The sequence below is a fragment of the Lathamus discolor genome, chromosome 2, assembly GCF_037157495.1.
Source record: "Lathamus discolor isolate bLatDis1 chromosome 2, bLatDis1.hap1, whole genome shotgun sequence".
NCBI lineage: Eukaryota > Metazoa > Chordata > Aves > Psittaciformes > Psittacidae > Lathamus > Lathamus discolor.
In genome coordinates, this window is record NC_088885.1 from 28843595 (window position 1) to 28862974 (window position 19380).

General features: G+C 38.2%; 1 protein-coding gene across 11 annotated transcripts in view; it reads right to left on the bottom strand.

The window, feature by feature from the left end:
• The window catches only part of DGKB (diacylglycerol kinase beta), a 500304-nt gene that overhangs the window by 340276 nt on the left and 140648 nt on the right, over positions 1 to 19380 (bottom strand). Inside the window, exons 1-2 of one of the 11 annotated variants that reach the window (XM_065666242.1) lie at positions 16674 to 16813; positions 16499 to 16563 (exon numbers count right to left, since the gene is read on the bottom strand). The exons of 7 other annotated variants lie outside the window; for them this stretch is intronic. The gene's annotated coding sequence lies outside the window, so the exon portion shown is untranslated. Of the gene's footprint in view, positions 1 to 3610; positions 3676 to 15917; positions 16110 to 16498; positions 16641 to 16673; positions 16814 to 19380 lie in introns of those variants that run through there. 3 more of the 11 variants (XM_065666241.1, XM_065666239.1, XM_065666244.1) reach the window with 3 other exon arrangements.

The following is a 19380-nucleotide window of genomic DNA, read 5'->3' on the forward strand; positions in this document are numbered from 1 at the left end:
AACATCCTGTTGTAAATATATGTACAACATAAAACTCTATTTCACATTTTCATTTTTCTTCAGGATGAGTATACTGAACGTTACTGCTATTATATTTTGTTAGTATTTTAGAAACCTACCTGTGATAAAGGTTATGTACATGTATGTTTCTGTACAGATTCATCAGAATATTCTGATGAAATTAAATAACTTTTCACACCATTGTGCATATTTCTTCCCTATTTTAATTATTCATTAAATTTGTCTAGCCTTTTTAATAACAGGTGTCACCAATAATTGTAGTGGACTTCTTACAGTAGTGTTGCCTAATTAATTACCAAGTCCAAGTTGGCACAGATAATAAACGAGATATACTCACATTGATTAGTTGTGAACCAGAAAGATGAGCCTTAAGTATTTCTATTTTGATATCTATACAGTATTCCTTTACTTTAAGGCTTTAACATCTATATGTATCAACTAAAAAGGTCCAGTAAATAATATTAGCTAAAAATGTGTATTATTTTTCTGCCAGAAAGATCAAGGGGAGAGAGATTAATATGTCTTCTTGCTAGTCATAATTCCAGATAATATTGTATTTATTTGCGTTTAGAACTTTGGACCTACAATGTTTCCTGACTAGTCAAAGCAGTTACTGCAGCAGTTTCAAAATACACCAAAAGCCCCAAAATACTTTACTGAAAATAGCAAGCTTTGTTTGCTTGGCAGAGTCAGCAGAGTTATGCATGTTTTTTAGATATATCAAACGTTTCAAAAAAACACATGTCTTTCATGGGACATCACGATTGCTCCATTTGTGGTAAATTTGCCCTAGGACACAGCATTTTACAAAGAAAATTGCATTACAATGGCCCACATTGTGCCATCTGTTTTAAGAAGAACTCTCCAGTGATTTCTATAGAGAATAGTCTCAAAAAATAAGTGGAACAAGATGTCCCAAAGTATTTTTTTTCTACCTAGCTTAAATACTTCTGATGAAGATTCTGAAAAATTCAGAGCTGTAGCATTAGCACTAAGTTATCCCCTTAATATTCATCTATTTCCAAACAGGTGAGAAGGTACATGGACTCACGGCCTCACCATGACAGAGCTCCATGTCTGCAGAGGCAGATGAGAATTCCCACAACGCAGGGGTTTCATGAGGAGGTCCAAGCTTTCCCAGGAGCCAAGTCCGGCTGGCTCCCTTTCCGCTCACACTCCCATCAGTAACACATGTGCCACAGGCGCCCACAAACACTGTGGCAATTGCAGAACAGCTAACAGCATCATTCACACCAGCAAAAGTAAACAGGCATGGGGCATGGACCCAGAGGGGCCAGATGGTCATGAGCAAGAAAGTTCAGGATGTGACAGTCTAACGTTTCTCTTATATTTCACCAGTGTCATCTCAGTCCTTCCACAGGATACACTGCAAAGGGTGCAGATGCCACAGATCATGGCAAGGGAGGGAGCAGGACCTTTCTTTTAGTCTGTGTCAACACTGTGAACAATTTTTAGCATGCTAAATACCTTAGATGCACTTCACCTGCTTTACACAGAATCAAGAAAATATTGTCATGTCTTGTTATCATCTACTCTCTTTTAAGTCTATTTCCCTGACACAAAATGCAACTATAAATTTTAATGTTGCAAAAACACCATGACTTTTCTTGTTTACTTACTTCTGAGAATGAGATCTCTGTAAAATATCAAAGTAATCATAAAGTTCTAAGTCCAAAACAAATACTCAATAGTAAGAGGCATACTCCCTTTATTTACACTGCTGTTATTTTACTATAGACTCACAGAGGAACATCCGCAGAAATCCTCATGTGAAGTCATCTGAAACCCGTTTCAAAAGAACAATAACCTTCTGCATCAGTACAGCTTCACATTATCTCATGTCTGATCAACAATTACAACAAAAGCTTCCAATAATTTTATTAAATGGCTATTATTTAAGAATTCCTATGTTTTCATAGCATATTTAATGCTCTTAGATTTGTCATTTGTATTTTTTTTGGTCAAACGGTCTAGTTCAAAGGTACTGTATCCTTTTTTGCAATCATCCAGACAAACAGAAGTAACATCAACAGATGACAGTAAGAAAATTATCACAGAACTTCAATATTCATTTTACCAGTTACACAGATTGCTTCAATGCTATAGATAATAATTCTAAAACATGTATGAGGCATATTGAATCTAACCCCCATCCTCCACACATCACACATGTGTATCCCTGGTTTTGCAATACACATTTCACATGGGGGTTCTGGCTTTAGGGTTGTTTGTTTGAATATGAATGAGGTCAGTAACTTGAGGGTTTTTATAATGCTTGCAACTGCTTTAGTCATGCATATGATGCCCCTCTCAAAATAGGTCCAAACTGGAATACCAGTAATAGAAGAAGTGATATGCAAAATGCCACAAATAATTTCTAACAACTTGATATGAAATCACAGCAATTCCAATATCAACATGAAGATACACCTTTTCTTCCCCTTGCCAAAGAACCTTTCCCCCTTCGCACATCATGGACATCACAGCCACCAACTTAACCTTGATTTCAGTGTGCTGCTTTCTTCTGAGCACCATTTCAAATCTCTCTAACTGGAAGTTGCCCAAACACTCACCACAACATTTTGTTTGTTCCTCCTGTGCTCTGGAATTCACCAAGGGCTTAGTTTATGCCCTCACACACAAAAATTCCTTGCTCTACCCGTTCCAAAGCCACAGTACATCGCCTTGTTCACAGACTCAGAGCTGTCCTGTCACCTCTCACCCCTGAGAAGAAATGTGCCCATCTTGAATCCTTCACCTCCCATTCTCACATGCTTTTGCCTTCGTCTTACAAGAGGGCCCAGCAGCAGCTGCAATTTTCCTGTGCAAGATGCGGTTGCGAGGTTTCCACTCAAGTCAATAGTTTTCAAAAAAATCACAGTAGCATTTCCAGAGTGTCTCAAACCCACACAACCATTTCCCACTGTGCTTTTACCTACCAGGAAAACTATTCTAAGCATTTCTCAGGCATACACACACATTAAAAAAAAAAAGAAGGGGGGGGGGGTGGGGGGGGTGTGCGAACAAAAAGCCAGCAACAAATTTTATTTGAGTATGGTTGTTCCTACCAACTTTTCCTGCCACTTCGTTCTGGCAGGAAATCTGCTGTCTGCTCTCACAAGCCATCTTTAACAGTAGCACTTTGGCTCTCTGAAGAAGCAATCTTCACAGAGTGCAATTTCCACAAAATAATACAGTCCATGCTTTCATTTACAAAGCAAAGACTCACTCAACTCTTGAGCATCTTTGCCTAGGACCTGCTCACTTTTACACAAGGCTGAATTTTAGCCCTAGCACTTTGTAAATAAAAGCACAGATGGACTTTTCGTGTATCGCTAACTGCTGTTATCATCCCAATTAAAAAGTAAATATTTTGAAATGGAAATACACCCAAATCACTCAGAAATACAATGCAAATCAAGCATGACTGTGCATATGACAATTCTGTCAGCACCTGCCCGCTGGTAATAAAATTATAGCAAATCATTTTCCCCTCCATGGCAGGTTGGAACTAGATGATCTTTAAGGTCTTTTCCAGCCCAAACCATTTTTTGATTCTATACTGTACCTGTACAAACCAAACAGGCATTTGCAGAAATTAAAGATGCACAGTTAGGTCAAACACATGAAGACATCCTGTTTTTTTTCACGGAATTCCATTTCATAAGGGGGATAGAATGCCCTCAGCATCTCTTCTGGGTAATAATTATTTGAAAAGAAAAATACAGATATTAGAATACTTTTCTTTTTTACCTTCATTTCCTATACGTGCCAGTTCTCCCCAATCTTGCAAGAAGGGAACTCAAACAAACCAACACCTCCAAAACAACAAGCAAAAAAAAAAAAAATCCCCTAAAATAGCTAACTTGCTAACTAGAATTCCAGTTTCCCTCTGCTGCAGTTGCTTTCACTGCAGTCACCACTGACAGTGCCACATCAGCCTTTGAGGTTAGCTCAAGCAGGCCCCATCTTCGCAGCTCCTAATCCCTGGCGTGCATTATCAACAACCAGAGGAGCAGTGAAAGCAGGTTCAGCTCAAGGACATGGAAAGTAAGGAGGCAGCAGCAGAGATTTAAAGAACATATTTCTAAGATTCTTACCACCATGGCACCAATGCAACAGAAAAAAGTACTGTTTAAAAATATACAGCAAAGTACAGGAACAACAGCAATCTGAAACAAAAGGCCATATCTGGAGACTGAGGACTGAAATATTAGTTCTCTAAGAATTAACGTGTATATTTTATGCGGTCCTAGAAAGCAGAGCTGCAAGCACTGTTCCAATACAGCAAGACCCAGACAACAGCAAAAAGGAAATTCAAGCATATTTTTCTTGTATTAAAAAGAATTTATATTATATTCATATCTGCACATGTATCTTCTCCTGTGTGCAAATCCATTATAAGGATAATCAGCTAAAATCACCTAAAGATCTGAAGATTACAAAACTAATTAAGTATTAGGTCCACTCATCTTCTGGTTTCAGTTCTCCAAAATGAATGCAGCAGGCTATTTCAAATACCAATTCCCATGTTACTGACTGCAAGTCATTAAAAAAAAAAAAAAAAAAAAAAAAAGAAGAAGCAGCAGCCTTTCTCAGGGACTATGTACCACAATCTGCATACAACTGAAATTCCCATGTATGTCAGTTCCACACACAGGAGGTCATTTACAGTTCCAGAAGCATGAAGTTCTCACAGTCTAAATTTTAATATTAACTCTCTTGGAGTATTGGTAGTTTAAAAGCTGCATGTATATGTTTGCTATGCAACTGCTATGAAGGCCATAATACAAATACAGCTTAGGGAAAATACACAGAAAATAAACTTGAAAAATTTTGCCAGGATACCTGCAATACCAGAGATCACATCTCAATAGTCAGCATTATGATGCACTGATTTCATATTAAACTTTTTTTTTTTTCCAAGTATAGGAAACATTGCTCAAGCTACCTCAATACTGTCAGAATAAGTGAACTTTAAAAACGAGTAGTAACTGGAGTCCAACAGCATCAGCCTTCCTCATTTACTAATACCCCGCTTGGCCACATTCACCTTTGAAAGTTCAAATCCAGAGTAACACACTGTCATTTCATGGCGTTCAGTATTCATTAATTTTACAAGCCCAGTAGTTATTATTAAGTACATATCCTACTGAGCTAAAATTGCTTGGATTTCTTTGCAATGTAAATTCTTTCACTGCAGACCTAGGAGGGTTGCATTAGCCTAGCTCATTAGTTCACACCACCTATGAAACAGCAGACACTATTTCTGTTAGATTCATGTAATATGTCACAGAACTGTAATTCATACTAAAAGGATTAAAGAAATGATGTAAGATAAGGCTACATACTTTATTATTTATAAGCATTATTATTCACATTGTTTATAATGACAAGTAGTTCATACAGAATAATTTATGGAAAATGCATTTTTTTCAATTAGGCGTGATCACCAGCTTCACAGAAGCTCTGTTCTTGGAAACAGACTCCCAGTGAGAACAGTCACATTTACAAATTAAGATGTAATATTGTTCCCACATTCTTCAATATTTAAATTTAAAATAGCAGACCTTAAAAAACTGTGACAGTAACTGCTTTGTTTAAACATCTTCAAAGATGTTTGCAATACATAGTCAATTATTTAGTAATAATACATACACACGCATAGTGCCAAACAAACACATTACAAACAAAAGCACATTATAAACTCTGCTTCTCTTGGACATATGAGCCATATGAGCTAGATAAAAACATTTCTGTCAGGTTTTGCACTTCATCCAGAACTAATGTGATCCCAGTTAGGATTAGTCATTTGTTTGGGAACTGTTTTCTATAGCTATCACCTTAAAACTCAAATTCCTGTAAATAGCTAAACTGTAATAGACATTTTCTGACAGCTATACATTTAATTATGTCCACAACATATAATGAATATGTTGGCATATTCAGCATGTAGTCAATATAAATTTATACAGAGCATATGCATAGTTATATGTTCACATCCACATTGTAAATTGAAAAAGTTGAAGTATTTATGTATTATGCAGCAGAACATTTTGTATTAAGTTATGGTTAGAAGAGTAGCAACCAAAACTAAAAAAAAAAAAAAAAAAACCCAAACCAAAACACAAAAGCAACAAACTAAATATTTCAAAAGAACTTTTAAAACTTATTTCAAATAATCCTTTAAGTCACACAAGAGGTGTGATTCATTAGACTGTTAAAGTTTCTTTCAAAGAGTTGTAAGTTCACTAAGTATTCACAAAGAAGAGCAACCCATTTCCAGCAGATGACCAAGTCATTCTACTTTTTATTACACCAACCAAACATTTAAGGCAGATACCATAATGCTTTTAAGGATACAGGGAAAAAAAACTTAGAGTTGAAACTGAATTTAGATATAATACAGGTTCTAAATCCCCTAATAGCCTGGCTCTTCCTTTCTCTTGATTGCTAGTGCTACCCTACACTTCCCACTGGAATAGTGTCATATGCCTCAGCACTGATGAATATAAAGTAATGTGCATAGAAAAAAATATTATAATAATCCTAGCAGTACACTTAAAGTGATGAGCAGTGAGCTCATCAGTGATGACTTATCACTCAGAAATGGAATTTTGGAATTACAATCAGAAAACACCAGATCCGTGCTCAGCAGCATCCAAAAAAAAAAAAATAGAAAAAAAAAAAAGTATTCAGACAGAAAGGAATAAAGAATAAAGCGATTTATTCCATTGTACTGATCCCTGGTACACTTAGGTTTTGAATAACATAGAGGTTTTGGATTTTCAAACTGATTAGAGTAGAACTGGAAAAAGAAAAGGACAAAAAAGATGTAGGAATCTGCTCATAAGGAACAAAAGAGTACGCCAGAATTCTTTCAGCTTCAAAAAGAAGCAATGGGCTATGGCAGAGATCTGTAGTAAGTAACACAGTGTCAAAGCCTAGAGGAATGCTCCAGGGATGCTCAGCCTATTCTTACATTCTTCCCTTGATAATCACTGTTACGAGACAGCATACTAGTCCAGACTTCTAGTCTGATCCAGTAAAGGCTTCTTTATGCTGAAGGACAAAGAATGATCCCATTCACCTGCCCCCATTCATAGTGCCTTGTCTTCGTACAGGTATGAACAAGTCACAGTGGAGTTTAAGGACAACATGCAGAAAACGACTCCACAACAACAAGTCCAGACAAACTGGTTAATAATAATTATTTTTCTCTGCAAAAAGTAAATGTTACAACGTTTACCAGACCCTGTAGCATGTGTATTCACTTGCCAAATATACAGTACATACTTCCCATGAACATTGAGGCACACAAAAGGTTTTATTGGCAATATGTATAGCATTCAAAAATAACTAGATAATAACTAATGGAAAGCACCCCTTTAAGTTCTAATTGTGTTTCTGGTCATCTATGGAACACCTGCAACTATATTAAGGAATGTAATCTGCATTACAGACTCTTCAGAATAATTAATCTGCTATACATTCAGAATAATTAATCTACTATATATATGATTTTTCCCCATGAAAAACTGAACGTCAATATTTAAGGTCTTCACATCATGCTGCTTACATCCATTTTAAGGTATTTAAGGGTACTATGGTACATTTAAAGTATTAAGACAGAAAGCATACGCTGTCACGAACTGTTTTTCTTTCCCTTCCTTCTTAAATTCCATTAGGTTTTCCAAAAAAAGAAATACTCAGTGAAATTTATGTTAAATCTGAAGAAACAATGACAACATTGTTGAAGATGAGGTAAGACTAACTATTATCTTCCCTTCTACAACACCCACAGGTTGAAAATCTTCACCACAGCTGTTCTGCCTTCAGGTGCTTGATTTCTGAACAGTTCAAAACCTCTCAGAACTTCGTGCTTTGCAAAAAGATTTTCTGTTTAAACAGCCTTACAATTTCTTGTCTATCCCTAAAATGTTTAAATGGATGTAGCAGACACTGGCTTGAAATGTTTGAGACATTTAGGTTCTAAAAGTGGACACACAGGTTCTATTTATAGAGGTTCTACACACCTCTAACTGTCAATGCACCCCTGGATGCATTCCTGATCAACTTTGGTCACAAAATTGGGACTCACACAGCCTAACCAGGATGAAAATCAATCAACATGCAATAATGAGCGATACGCGTGATTTATATAAACATGCTAGTATCAAGCACTGTTATCAACATACACGCTGACATGAAAACACAAGGTTCAACAATTACAGAAGATCTCCATACTAGGATACACGGTACCAACTTCCCTGATAGGGCCAACATTTTACTCCTTCATGGGTTAATAATTTGTTCATAGCTCAAAAGAGATGGCACCTGCTCTGCCAAATACAGATTTGCATTTCCAAAGAATGAGAGCAGTAAACAAGACAAGGGGAGGAGTGCTGAAACTTTTCCTGAATAAATTAAAGATCTCTAAGGGGAAGGGATGAAGCATTTGAATCTGAATGAAAACTGCAGAACATGCCAAGAAATATGTACAAGAATTGGCAGACTCTTCCTGCTTATGATGCTCTCCAGTGAAAGCTGGCCAAGAACATAAATAATGCAAAACGAACCAGACCTTGACCTCACAGCAAATCAAAAGAGTTGCACCTTGTCAGAATACACAGAAGATCATGGTCTTATTTTAGTACAAGTAAAAAAAGCACGAATGTCTTTCAGTTCTGTAATTGCTGTCGTCATAAATCCATGCCTCACAGTAGTTTACTTGTGATTTTACAAATAATGCTTTTATTTATCTTAAAACAGTAGATGAATTAAAGATGAATTATAGTGGGTGTCAACGTCTCTAGATGATGAAAGCATTACTCTACCCCCACAGCAGTGATTATCTTTTTAGTTAGGGTCCTGGACTTCTCATGCAGAATTCACTTTATTAGTACATCCTCATGTTAGGATATTGAAAAGGGTAATAGCTCATCTCTTACTTTAGCTAAAGGAAGAAGGCATTTTGAGTGTCACTAATGTGAGATCTGAAGTGAAAAAGCTTCACAGAGTGACCAGAGTTGATCAGGAGTGTGCCCTGAACTGAAATAAGGTCAGAGGGAGTATGGCCCAAACCCTGAAGGAGTGTTCTTCAAAAGTCTAAGAACTTTTATATGACTCATATGTTCTTATTAGTTTCCTCGACACCTATCTGCTCATTAAACTACACTGAAATATGACTATCTTACTCTTATTTGTAGAAGTGCATTGGTGAGATTCTGCAATTTGTTCTGGCACTGACAAATTATCTACCCTGACTTCTGGCTCATCAGACCCGAGTAAGAAATCCTGATTGGAGACCTGAATTTCCTCTTGTTCGTTAGAGATGCAACTAGACGTAAGTCCTGGAGCACCGATCAAGATTATTTTTCTCAACACCAAAAGGCATGTGAAAATCACCATACTCCCAACACTGTCTAATACAGCATAGAAATGTATCTGGATCATTTATACAAATAACATCCCAAGATGGTTTTATAGTTTCTGGATGCATAAATTATTTATAAGCAAGAGTCTTTGACAGAATATAAAGCTTTCCTATGAGTCATTATTTTGAAATCACAAAGGAAAAAAAATCATAATTGAATATGGTATTTTACTATGCACAGAACACAAAGTAACCACTTGGCATTTTAACATTTAAGACAAAGTAAATGAATATTCTTACCAGAGTAATCCACTGTGATTAACAACACTTTATCTTCAAAGCTGGGAGGTTTCCCCAGGATTTGTCCAGCCATTCTATGTTTATGAAGAAACAGTTGTGTCAACAGCACTAAGCCCAACACAGGGCAGTACGAAGTTCTATCTCTCTGCTGTATGGAAGATTACATTGCTTAAAAGGTCTGAATTCTTTGACACAGAAGTCTTCTGTTCAAACACAACCTTTTCATGAGTATTTTTTGAAAGTGAGGAAAAAAAGGCAAAATGACCCACTGCCCCTACTCAGCAGAAGTGATTGTAGCACTGTACAATTTCAAATTTACAACAACACAGGAAGATAAACCTGGCCACAGATGTAGCAGTTTTTCTCTGTGCTTGACATGTAGAAAAAAACCAAAACTAAGTGACTGAGCAAGGCTTCACAGTTTCAAAGTAAATCCAGAATTTTTATAAAAAACATATTTTCCATTAAAAATTATTACTGGAATTAAGACAGAGGCTTTTTGATAAAAAATATATCATAATCATTTTTTTAGGACATGAAAATGGAGATGCTCCAAAGCACTTGTTTATTTAGATATATTTAAAAATAGGTCCTTTGATATTTAACTGCTGGTATGTGGCTCATCCTAAGAAACTACTTTTTTAAGGCTATTTTATGTTTACTTTCAGTAATGCATGGAGAGGTTTTGATACATTCTTAGGAATTCAATTCTCCTTACACTTTTACTTCTAGTTGAGAAAATACCCAGGGGTACAGTTTATCTTGCTCAAAGCCAGATGCCTTAAAATTAGACCCTAACTTGTGAAAGAGTCATTGCAGCCAGTCACCCTTCATAATGAATTGAGAGACCTGAATACATCCAGAATGTATTTCAACTGACCTATATATGCTCATTTTAAAATTAAAATTTCCCTCAGCAGGTGCTTTTGTCTTTCTATTAGCAATAACAGAAAGACAGAAGGTAACCAGATGGCATTCAGATACTGAATATTAAGAAAGATTTGTCCAATTTATGTGTATTTTTAACATTCTAAAAGCTTTTAATTCCAAATGATGACTAAATTATCAAAATATGAAGAAACAGCCAAAGTAAAAAATCTCCAGTTAAAAACTCTGGAGTACAAGTAAGCAGCGTCCTGGCTATATAAAACAGATAAATCCAAGTTTTACATTTCTAATCCCCAAAACTTCTTATGGAATTCACTAGCTTAGGTTATTTTAAATGTTAGAAAAATATTTTATTTGAGGATTAAACTTGGAGAAGAAACAGATAAAAAAAAAAACAGTAAAAGTAATCATTACATTTACTTTTGCACTCTTAATTTATTTGTTTGTAATCACGTCTCAGTTTTCATCTACTTCAATATCAGGTTTTTTGCTATTAATTCTACTTTTTTTTCCCCCACTTCTTTCTTTTTTTCCTTCCTCCCTTCTGAAAAACATCTTTCTGGCCTAATATTATTCCACATTCATATGATGAATGCAACAATTCCTGCAGGAAACATGAGAAAATCCACAGCTAAAGATGCAAAAAAGGCCAGAGTTCAAAAGCAACAAACTCTTTAGCCTTGGGGATGCAGTGGTTCATAATGCTTACGCCTAAGCCATAGTCTCTACAGGCTGGATTTACAAGACACCGCTTCTTTTCATTTCAGAAAACAAGACAGGAAAGCCTGCTGATTTCACATCATCTGCAATTCTTTCCCAGGCTGATACAGCTGCCTTAGTATTTGCCATTTCTCTCTTTCGCTTAAATTTAGCTCATCAACATTCTAGGACCACAAACATACAAATATGGAACTGCAAAAAAAAGCCACATATACTTCAACAGTGTTCAGGATTGACTTCAGATAATATCCAAACTTGAAACAGTGTAAATTTCAGAATTGGGCACCTAGAGACAAGTTTAGACCAAACAGAATAAATTTGACTAGTTGCCTTTCCTTTACACAGTATGCTTTAGGAGACAAAGGAAAAGAGGATTAAGCTTCCATTATCTGTGTGTTCTCTATGTTTCCTGACTAAACAACTGCTACATTGGAATACTCCACACTGTCCCACAAGGCAACCCGAGAGGGGAGCAAAGCACCATTTTCACAGCAGAAGGCTCTCAGAGCTTGACACATGAAGAGCAACATAAAATTTTGTGAAAACTGCCCTATGTACCTGTTGGGGTAGTTCCTACTGCAAGGACTGGAGAGCACGCTACTCGTTACTACAGAGCACTAGACAACCCATTGAATGTCGAATTTAAAAAATCAGAGCCCTTTTAAATGAAGTAATCATTTCATTTCATGGCTAAAAATCAAACTTGAAAAAGAAAAATAAATAATTAATTCACAGCATTTGCATTAACTAAAGATTTCTGCCAGCATACATAAAAGGTCCGTTCCTGAAAATTAAAATCTTTAACAGACAAGAATTATCTAGAGGTCATTTAAATCATGATTTGTCATAGTAAATAACAAACATCATCTAAAATTAAAAGGTTAATCTGTCCCCACAATTAGAAATCCAATTAGTAACACTGAACTGACAAATGTGTTTGCAAGCTTGGGTTTTTGTTGGGTTTTTTTAATAGTTGAGGGCAGCACAATAGTGTCAGAGTTGCATATTTACATTTCAAACTGGTATTAAGGGGCTGGACAAGAAATAATTAAACAGCCTTCAAACACATTTTTTTAGCTCTTAACTTGCGGCAAACTAACTAAACAAGACTATATCCCCTCAGGACTAAACTGCTGCAAACATTATTCAGAGAAATCTATTTTCTTCAGAAACAATTAAAAAAGGAAAATGTGTTTTACATTGCATAAAGCTATTTTACTGGGTGTTTAGGGACAGTTACTCATCTTGATTCCAAAGAAATAAATATTTACTTCTTGACTTCCTAAATTGACCTAAATAGCTTACTTGCATCAGAACATTTCTATCCATAATAAGACCATCATTAGTGTAATGAAAATTAGGTCAGGTTGGTAAACTGATGATTGCAGTTTCAAAGCCCAAATTTATAACTTTTTTCATTCCTGTAGACAAGATATTAAAAATAACAACAAACATATAACTCTTTCAGTGAGACCCAGCATGTCACTTCTTCAGTTTTTCTCCAGCACTGTAAATTTACTGGTTCAGTTATAAAGCTAGTCCTCAAAGAGAAGATTATTAATAAAATACTGTTCTGAAAAACTACAATTATGGACAAGTAATTGTCCTAAGTCTACTATTACTGCTCCTAATTATTTTGTAAGTGCCACAGGAAACAATGGACAAGAGCTCTCTGACTGAAGTAATTCACAACTGAAAGTTAACAAATCTTTAATACAGAATTCATGTCATAGGAAGAAACATTTTTAACCTTTTATATAATTTTCAATTGATTAAACTGTCTGTGAAACTATTTCTATAGAATAAGACTCATCACAATTTATTCTCTGCAGGTATTAAAAAAAAATAAATTGGGAATAATACCCAGGAGCAAGGCCCGGTACATTTTATTACTTTATTTTTTGCTTGAGACAGTAGCGCAAAGCTCAAATGCCAACTCCTGAAGCAGGCTGCAAACTTTACCTGATAGCAACAAAAAGTAGAGACCTGGAATCCAAAACTAATGCTTCCAGGAGGCCAGCATCCTGTTCTTTAATAGCATTGTGCTCCATTGATGTCTCCAAGATTTCACATTATGACTTTACAATAAATATAAGAAGATATCTTTCCCAAGTACCTTCTCATTTACACATGCAAAAGTCTGGCTGAAATTCTTTTGCTTCGGCTCACCAAGCCACAAAACAAGAATTCTTTCTGTTTCACTCTCCCTTCTGACTGTTACTCTTCCATAATTCTAGATACAGATGGGAACATTCATCACGTGCTTTTCACAATGGTCCACAACTCTCACCATGCCAAGAAATGAAAAGATATTGTGAACACAGACATCATCATGTAAAGCGCTCTTTGTTGCGGTTAACTTTAACCAAGGAAACATTAAGAATAACCAAGGCTTTAAAAACTTGTTAAAATTGTGTGCATCAGGCTTATCAATGACCTGACAAAGGTCATAACCATTCAAAGAGAATGAAACTTCATATAACATCTATATACAAGGAACATTCAAAGAGAGTCTGGATGACGCTCTTAGTCATAGGATCTTGTTTTAGGTGGTCCTGCAAGAAGCAGGAAGCTGGACTTGATTCTGATGGGTCCCTTCCAACTTCAGATATTCTATGACTCTATGATATATGCTGTCAATATTTATTACATTAATTATAAAACATAACTTCGACCCATTATCTTTTATTCTACAGGTGCCATTCACAAGAACTCAGTGCTACTGTCATACAAACACAAAGCAAAAACATTCCAGTCCAGCTAACTGGTTTTCCAATGTCAACCTGTTACTACCTTTGCTTGCAAATGTGGTTTTTTTACACTGCTTTCTCAAAATGCTGCTCTAGCAGGTTTCCTACAATCCTCATTCTCTTCGTTCCTGTTCCAGCGATTTCATTCCATTGGCAAAAGGTACCCATACCTGTCCCATAAGGTGTCACCTGAATGACACTTGCTTCCAGACCAGAAATGGTGCAGAATCTTCTTACAAATAAAAAACTGATGTTTAATGCTCTTCAAAATAGATATTCTTTTCAAATTCAAACTACATAAACTCTTAAAAAATAGATTCTCTGTTCATTTATGCATTGCTACTGAATGCTGTACTTCGAATGTTTGAGACACCTATAGGTGTTCACAAAAGCAGATTTCAGTTTGTAAGTAACAGTTCGTACATATTTCTTCTTCCTAAACACGCACAAGAAAGTATATTTTTTTCCTAAACCTTCAGCAGCTTCAGTTGTTTGCAGGCACCTAAGTTAGACTAACAGAATTGGACCCCTAAAATTTCAAATCCATAGCATAAAATATTTCCACAAATGTTTCCTGGACTGCTGAATGATTGTTTCAGGCCTTCCCTGCCTTGATAACCACCAAAGCCCTCCCACCTCCACAGATGAATGAAGGACTACACAAGCCCCAGGAGGATCACACTGTGTTGTTGACACCCCATATTTCCTGATGCTTGTTTTCATTCTGTACCAGACAGTCATTTCGGGCTTGGCGCAACACTGGATTGTCATTTTGGGAAGAAACAACAAACTTATTTCCTGTCATTTCATCCATAAAGCACAGCACAAGTCCAGTCATTGGGAAATGTACATTAGGTTCTTGGCTTGGGTTGTTTTTTGGTTTGGGTTTTTTTTTTTATGTATAATGACATTTTTGTATCTGTGGACACATTATACCATTTAAGTGCAAAGAACAAAAACCTACTACCTTGCTACATTAGGTCATTTGACCTAAAAGGGAGTAGAAGAAATGGTTAGTGTCTTTAAAAAAAAACTTAAATTCTCCTGCAAGAATTAATGGTATTCCCCATCCTGTTGCATTCCCTTTTTTATTCTCCAATATGGATTTTGGAAGCTTATTATATTTACTTTCTAAACTTACATCAATCAGACAAAACTGCTTTTGAAAATTAATCAAGTGCTCAATAAATTTGTAATAAAGCAGCCAAACAGAAAGAAGAATTAACTGAAGACCCTATAATCTGCTTGTTTAGCTAGGGAAAAGAATGCTTACGATACAGGAATCGTCTGGGAAAACCTTTCATCCATTTCAAAACCAGGCTACTCACAATGAAAAATTTAATTACATGCACTCCAGACAAATAAAATTCTTTTCAACAAAATGAATCAGAACGACGCTGGACCACACGAAACAAGAATAATCTGTATCTAAACTGACTTCAGACACCCAAAAGTTTTGTCAATTAGCACAGGATTTTTTATTCTTCCTTGGAAAGACCCTAAGACAGTCTGTCGTATCAACCCTCAAAGTTTCAGCACACCAGCTTTAAAAGCACGAGTTTGCAGTTGTATCTCTTGCTGCCCGCACCCACACTACGTGCTCCAGCGAGACCCCGGTCAGCACCAGATCACTGCCTAGAGCAAAGTGAGGTACCTAAGCAAAGCAGACTGCCATTCACCAGAAACAGAAGCTGCGATTCCTTACAAATTCGATATAGTCTGCTTAACTACAACTTTCCGCTTAGCCCCTCCGCCACGTCCGTACGCACACCCGTAAACACACAGCCCCCACCAGATCCGCGTTGCAACCAGTTCAGCCGCCCAGCGACTCTCGGACTTACTGCAGTGCGATGCAGGAGGAGCAGCCGCGCGGCCCTGGGATGCGATGGAGCACGGCGCCCTGGGCAGCCACGGGGACCGGCCATCCAGCCGGGCCACCGCCAGCGACGGCGCCACCACCGCCAGCCCCCCTGCTCCGCCGCCGACAGCCGCAGGCCCAGCGCGCCTGGCCCCACGGGGCTCCGGCCGAGCTGCTCCCCGCCGCGCTCCCGGCGCAACGCGGATCCCGGCAGCCGCCCTCCGCCCGAGAGCAAGCAACCGCCGGCGGGCAGCGCGGTTTTAAGCGGCTGTGCGCCAGCACATCTCCCACCCCCTTTCTGGCCGGGGGGCAGGGGGGAGGGGACAACCGAAACACACACACTAAAGACACACACATCACACACGCTCCGCACCCCGGGCAGCTGCGGAACCTGTTGTCCTGCACCACGTTCCCCGCGTGTTGCCCGCTGACTCAGCCGCCCCCTGCCCGCTCCGCGCTCGGGTGGCAGTGCGGCAAGACCCGCGCAACGCTCCGCGCGGTTTCCCCTTCTCCACCCGCCCACGGCGCCGAGAGACGCTGCCCCCGCACCCGCGCAACACTTACCCAAAGTTTACCCGGTCTCCCCGCCGGCGGTGACTGCGCCGGGCTGTCGGTCACCCTCTCGCTAGCTACGAGGCAACGGGACTGTGACAGCGACCGCGCCCGCGCAGCCGCGGGGGCACGGAAGGGCCGTGCGCGGCCCGCTCTGCGCACCTGCGCGGCGCCCGCCCTTGCCTACCTGCCGCCCTGGCTGAGCGCGCTGCCGCGGCGCAGCGAGGGCACGCGGTGGCCGTGGCTCCCACGCAGGTGCGCGGGCACTGCGCCGCCGGGACCGCGGCTCGAGAGAGGCCGCTTCCTCTCCGCTGTGCGCCGGCAGGGCCGTCGCCGCGGACAGCAGCTGCTCCGGCAGCAGCCCGCCGTGCCCGGCTCGGCAGCCTCCGCTTGGCCGTCCCTGCTGAGGGATCTTCGCGAGCACTCAGTGATGGAAACGGTGCTCTGTCCGTCCGCCCCCCCCGGTCTCCTCCAGCACGTGTTGGGGAATGTCTCTGTAGTCAGCAACAGCAGAGCTAGGGCCCGTTAAGAATTTGCAGATTTGCTCGGAAAAGAAAAAAGAGGGCACAGAGGAGCAATGGCATGAAAATTAATGTCTTTACACCAGTACCTCCCTCTTTAGCTATAGACAGAACAAGGGAGCTGATCAAACTTTCACTGACAGGCTCCAATGTGCTTAAGGGCAATTTGTGTTGACCAAAAGAAATCCCTCTGGAACACTGGCAGATTTCTAAGCAATGCAAACACTGCCAAACTTCCGTCTTCACCAAAGTTTGGGTACCATTCCCAGATGAGCCTCAGAGCATCAGATGGGAACCTGATGGTCTGGTTAATTACAATGACCATCAATCCCTATCTAAATTCACTTTGATTGGTATATGACACTAAAAAGACTTCAGCTTTGAATGGTGTTTCAGGCAATGCAGATGAAATTTAGCATACTGCTAATAATTTTATATAATAATAAAACCACCAGAGTATGAAAATAAAAAAACCCATACCGAGATTTTTTATTTTGGAACTGCATCCATTCTTCCTTTTCTGAAACCTACATTTAAAGGGTTTAACTTTTACATAACACACAAGTGCTAGAAATTTTTTGAATCCTCTTTAGTAACCATGTAAAACTTCACCAGATTTTGTTTAAAAAGATTTTTGGTTTCTTAAGGGAGAATTCCTTAATTCACTTAGTGTACTATAAGTGATTTCCTCAAACTATAGGGTACATGGTGTCTGTAAATCAGCTTTTACACAACACATTAAACTACATGTAACTGTTTTGAATTAGCGCATTTCCAAAACTCATTAACATGCCAGCTTTTTGTTTAACAACAGAGTTTGACTATTTAGATGAGTTTCAAGCCTACAAGTAAAATGTTATTTTATGTCTATAATGCAATAAGTATGTATTTATACCATACAATAGCTGATACAAAGGCATTCACAAGTAAATTTTCATTGTGGTATAGTTTTGATGATCTTTAATAAGTTCACAGTCTACTAAAAATCCATTCATTTCTCTTAGTATGCACATAACACAAAAAGAAATATATTTTCTGTAACTTTGGAACAATGTGTTCTAGGAGGTGTAGTAGCCTTTAAGTTCAGATCCACTACTCAACTTTATAAATATCTTTCCAAACAGCAGCTTCATAGTAGCATGTGATGAGATTTGGCTTTAGCCTCCCATGTTTAATATATTGCTTTCCCTTTAAAACCTTCATTTAAAGAGATTCTTTTTCTCCCAGGGAAGGAATTCAGTCTGAGTATATTTGAGCCTCAAGTTACTAAATATGGATCAAAACTGAAGTACAGTGTGTAGTTACTTAATTGTGATAAATCATTCTAGTACAAACCAAAAATTTTATAGGCCTAGCAATAAAATGTTTGATATAGTGGTTTGGTGAGAGAGGCCTGATTTTGAATTATCATGCTGCCTTTAAAATTGGTTTCAAGCACTCTCAGTTACATAAAGTCATATTAAAGTGAAAATTGCTAGGTAAAATAATGTTCAGAATTACAATTACTTTTTAATGTTGCATATAATTTCTATATACTCACTTAAATTGGGTGCTTACTGTTCTCTTCTGCTGCATGTTCTAACAGTGCCCAACTTCAGGTCCTATTGAAATGGAAAAGGTCCAGCAAGCTCAGGTGGACAGTGGAACAACATTTCCATTGACATTTGTAGCTTTAAAACTTCAAAGGTAAATTTAGAGGTCTTGTGACACAAGTGTGGAAAATTAACCCCTTCATTAAACATTTAATTTGTCTTAGAAAAGCAGCAGCCCTTACACAAGCCAAAGCTAACTCAGTACAGCTGAGCTGTGAAAGATCAATGTAAAAGATGTCAAACTGAAGGGATACTAAGATGTTTTCTTTGCACTGGAAAATACTTAGGGTGATTGCTATCCCCATGTCTAGTTTTAGAAACATGGTTGTAGCACGTATAAGTTTTGAAAAGAGGTCAAGGATGAGGGATAGATGAATTATGGCTGATGGCTGAGAGTTTTCTCAGTTAGAGCTCTGAGGCAATGTTTGGGAGTAGAGCATTGATGTAAGCAGCTTTGTTCTGGTTTCAGTGCAAAGCTGCATCCTTTTCCAGAAGCAGGATACTGCTCAAACTATATACGCTCCTGTCCTCTCCTCCTTTAATCAAGCTCCTACCATAAACAGATTAAAATATTCAGAAAGTTTTTCTCTTAACAGCTCACTCCCTCACAGCAAAGAAAATAACAGATGTCTAGAATCCACAGCCAGAATTTTAAATATTTAATTTATTATACTGTATCCTTAGATCTGTGTTTGGATATTTAAATAAACTGTTGCTAAGCACTGCTCATTTAATAAGCTTTTATTATGAACTTGGGGCCCTAAGTTTTGATATAATTCGT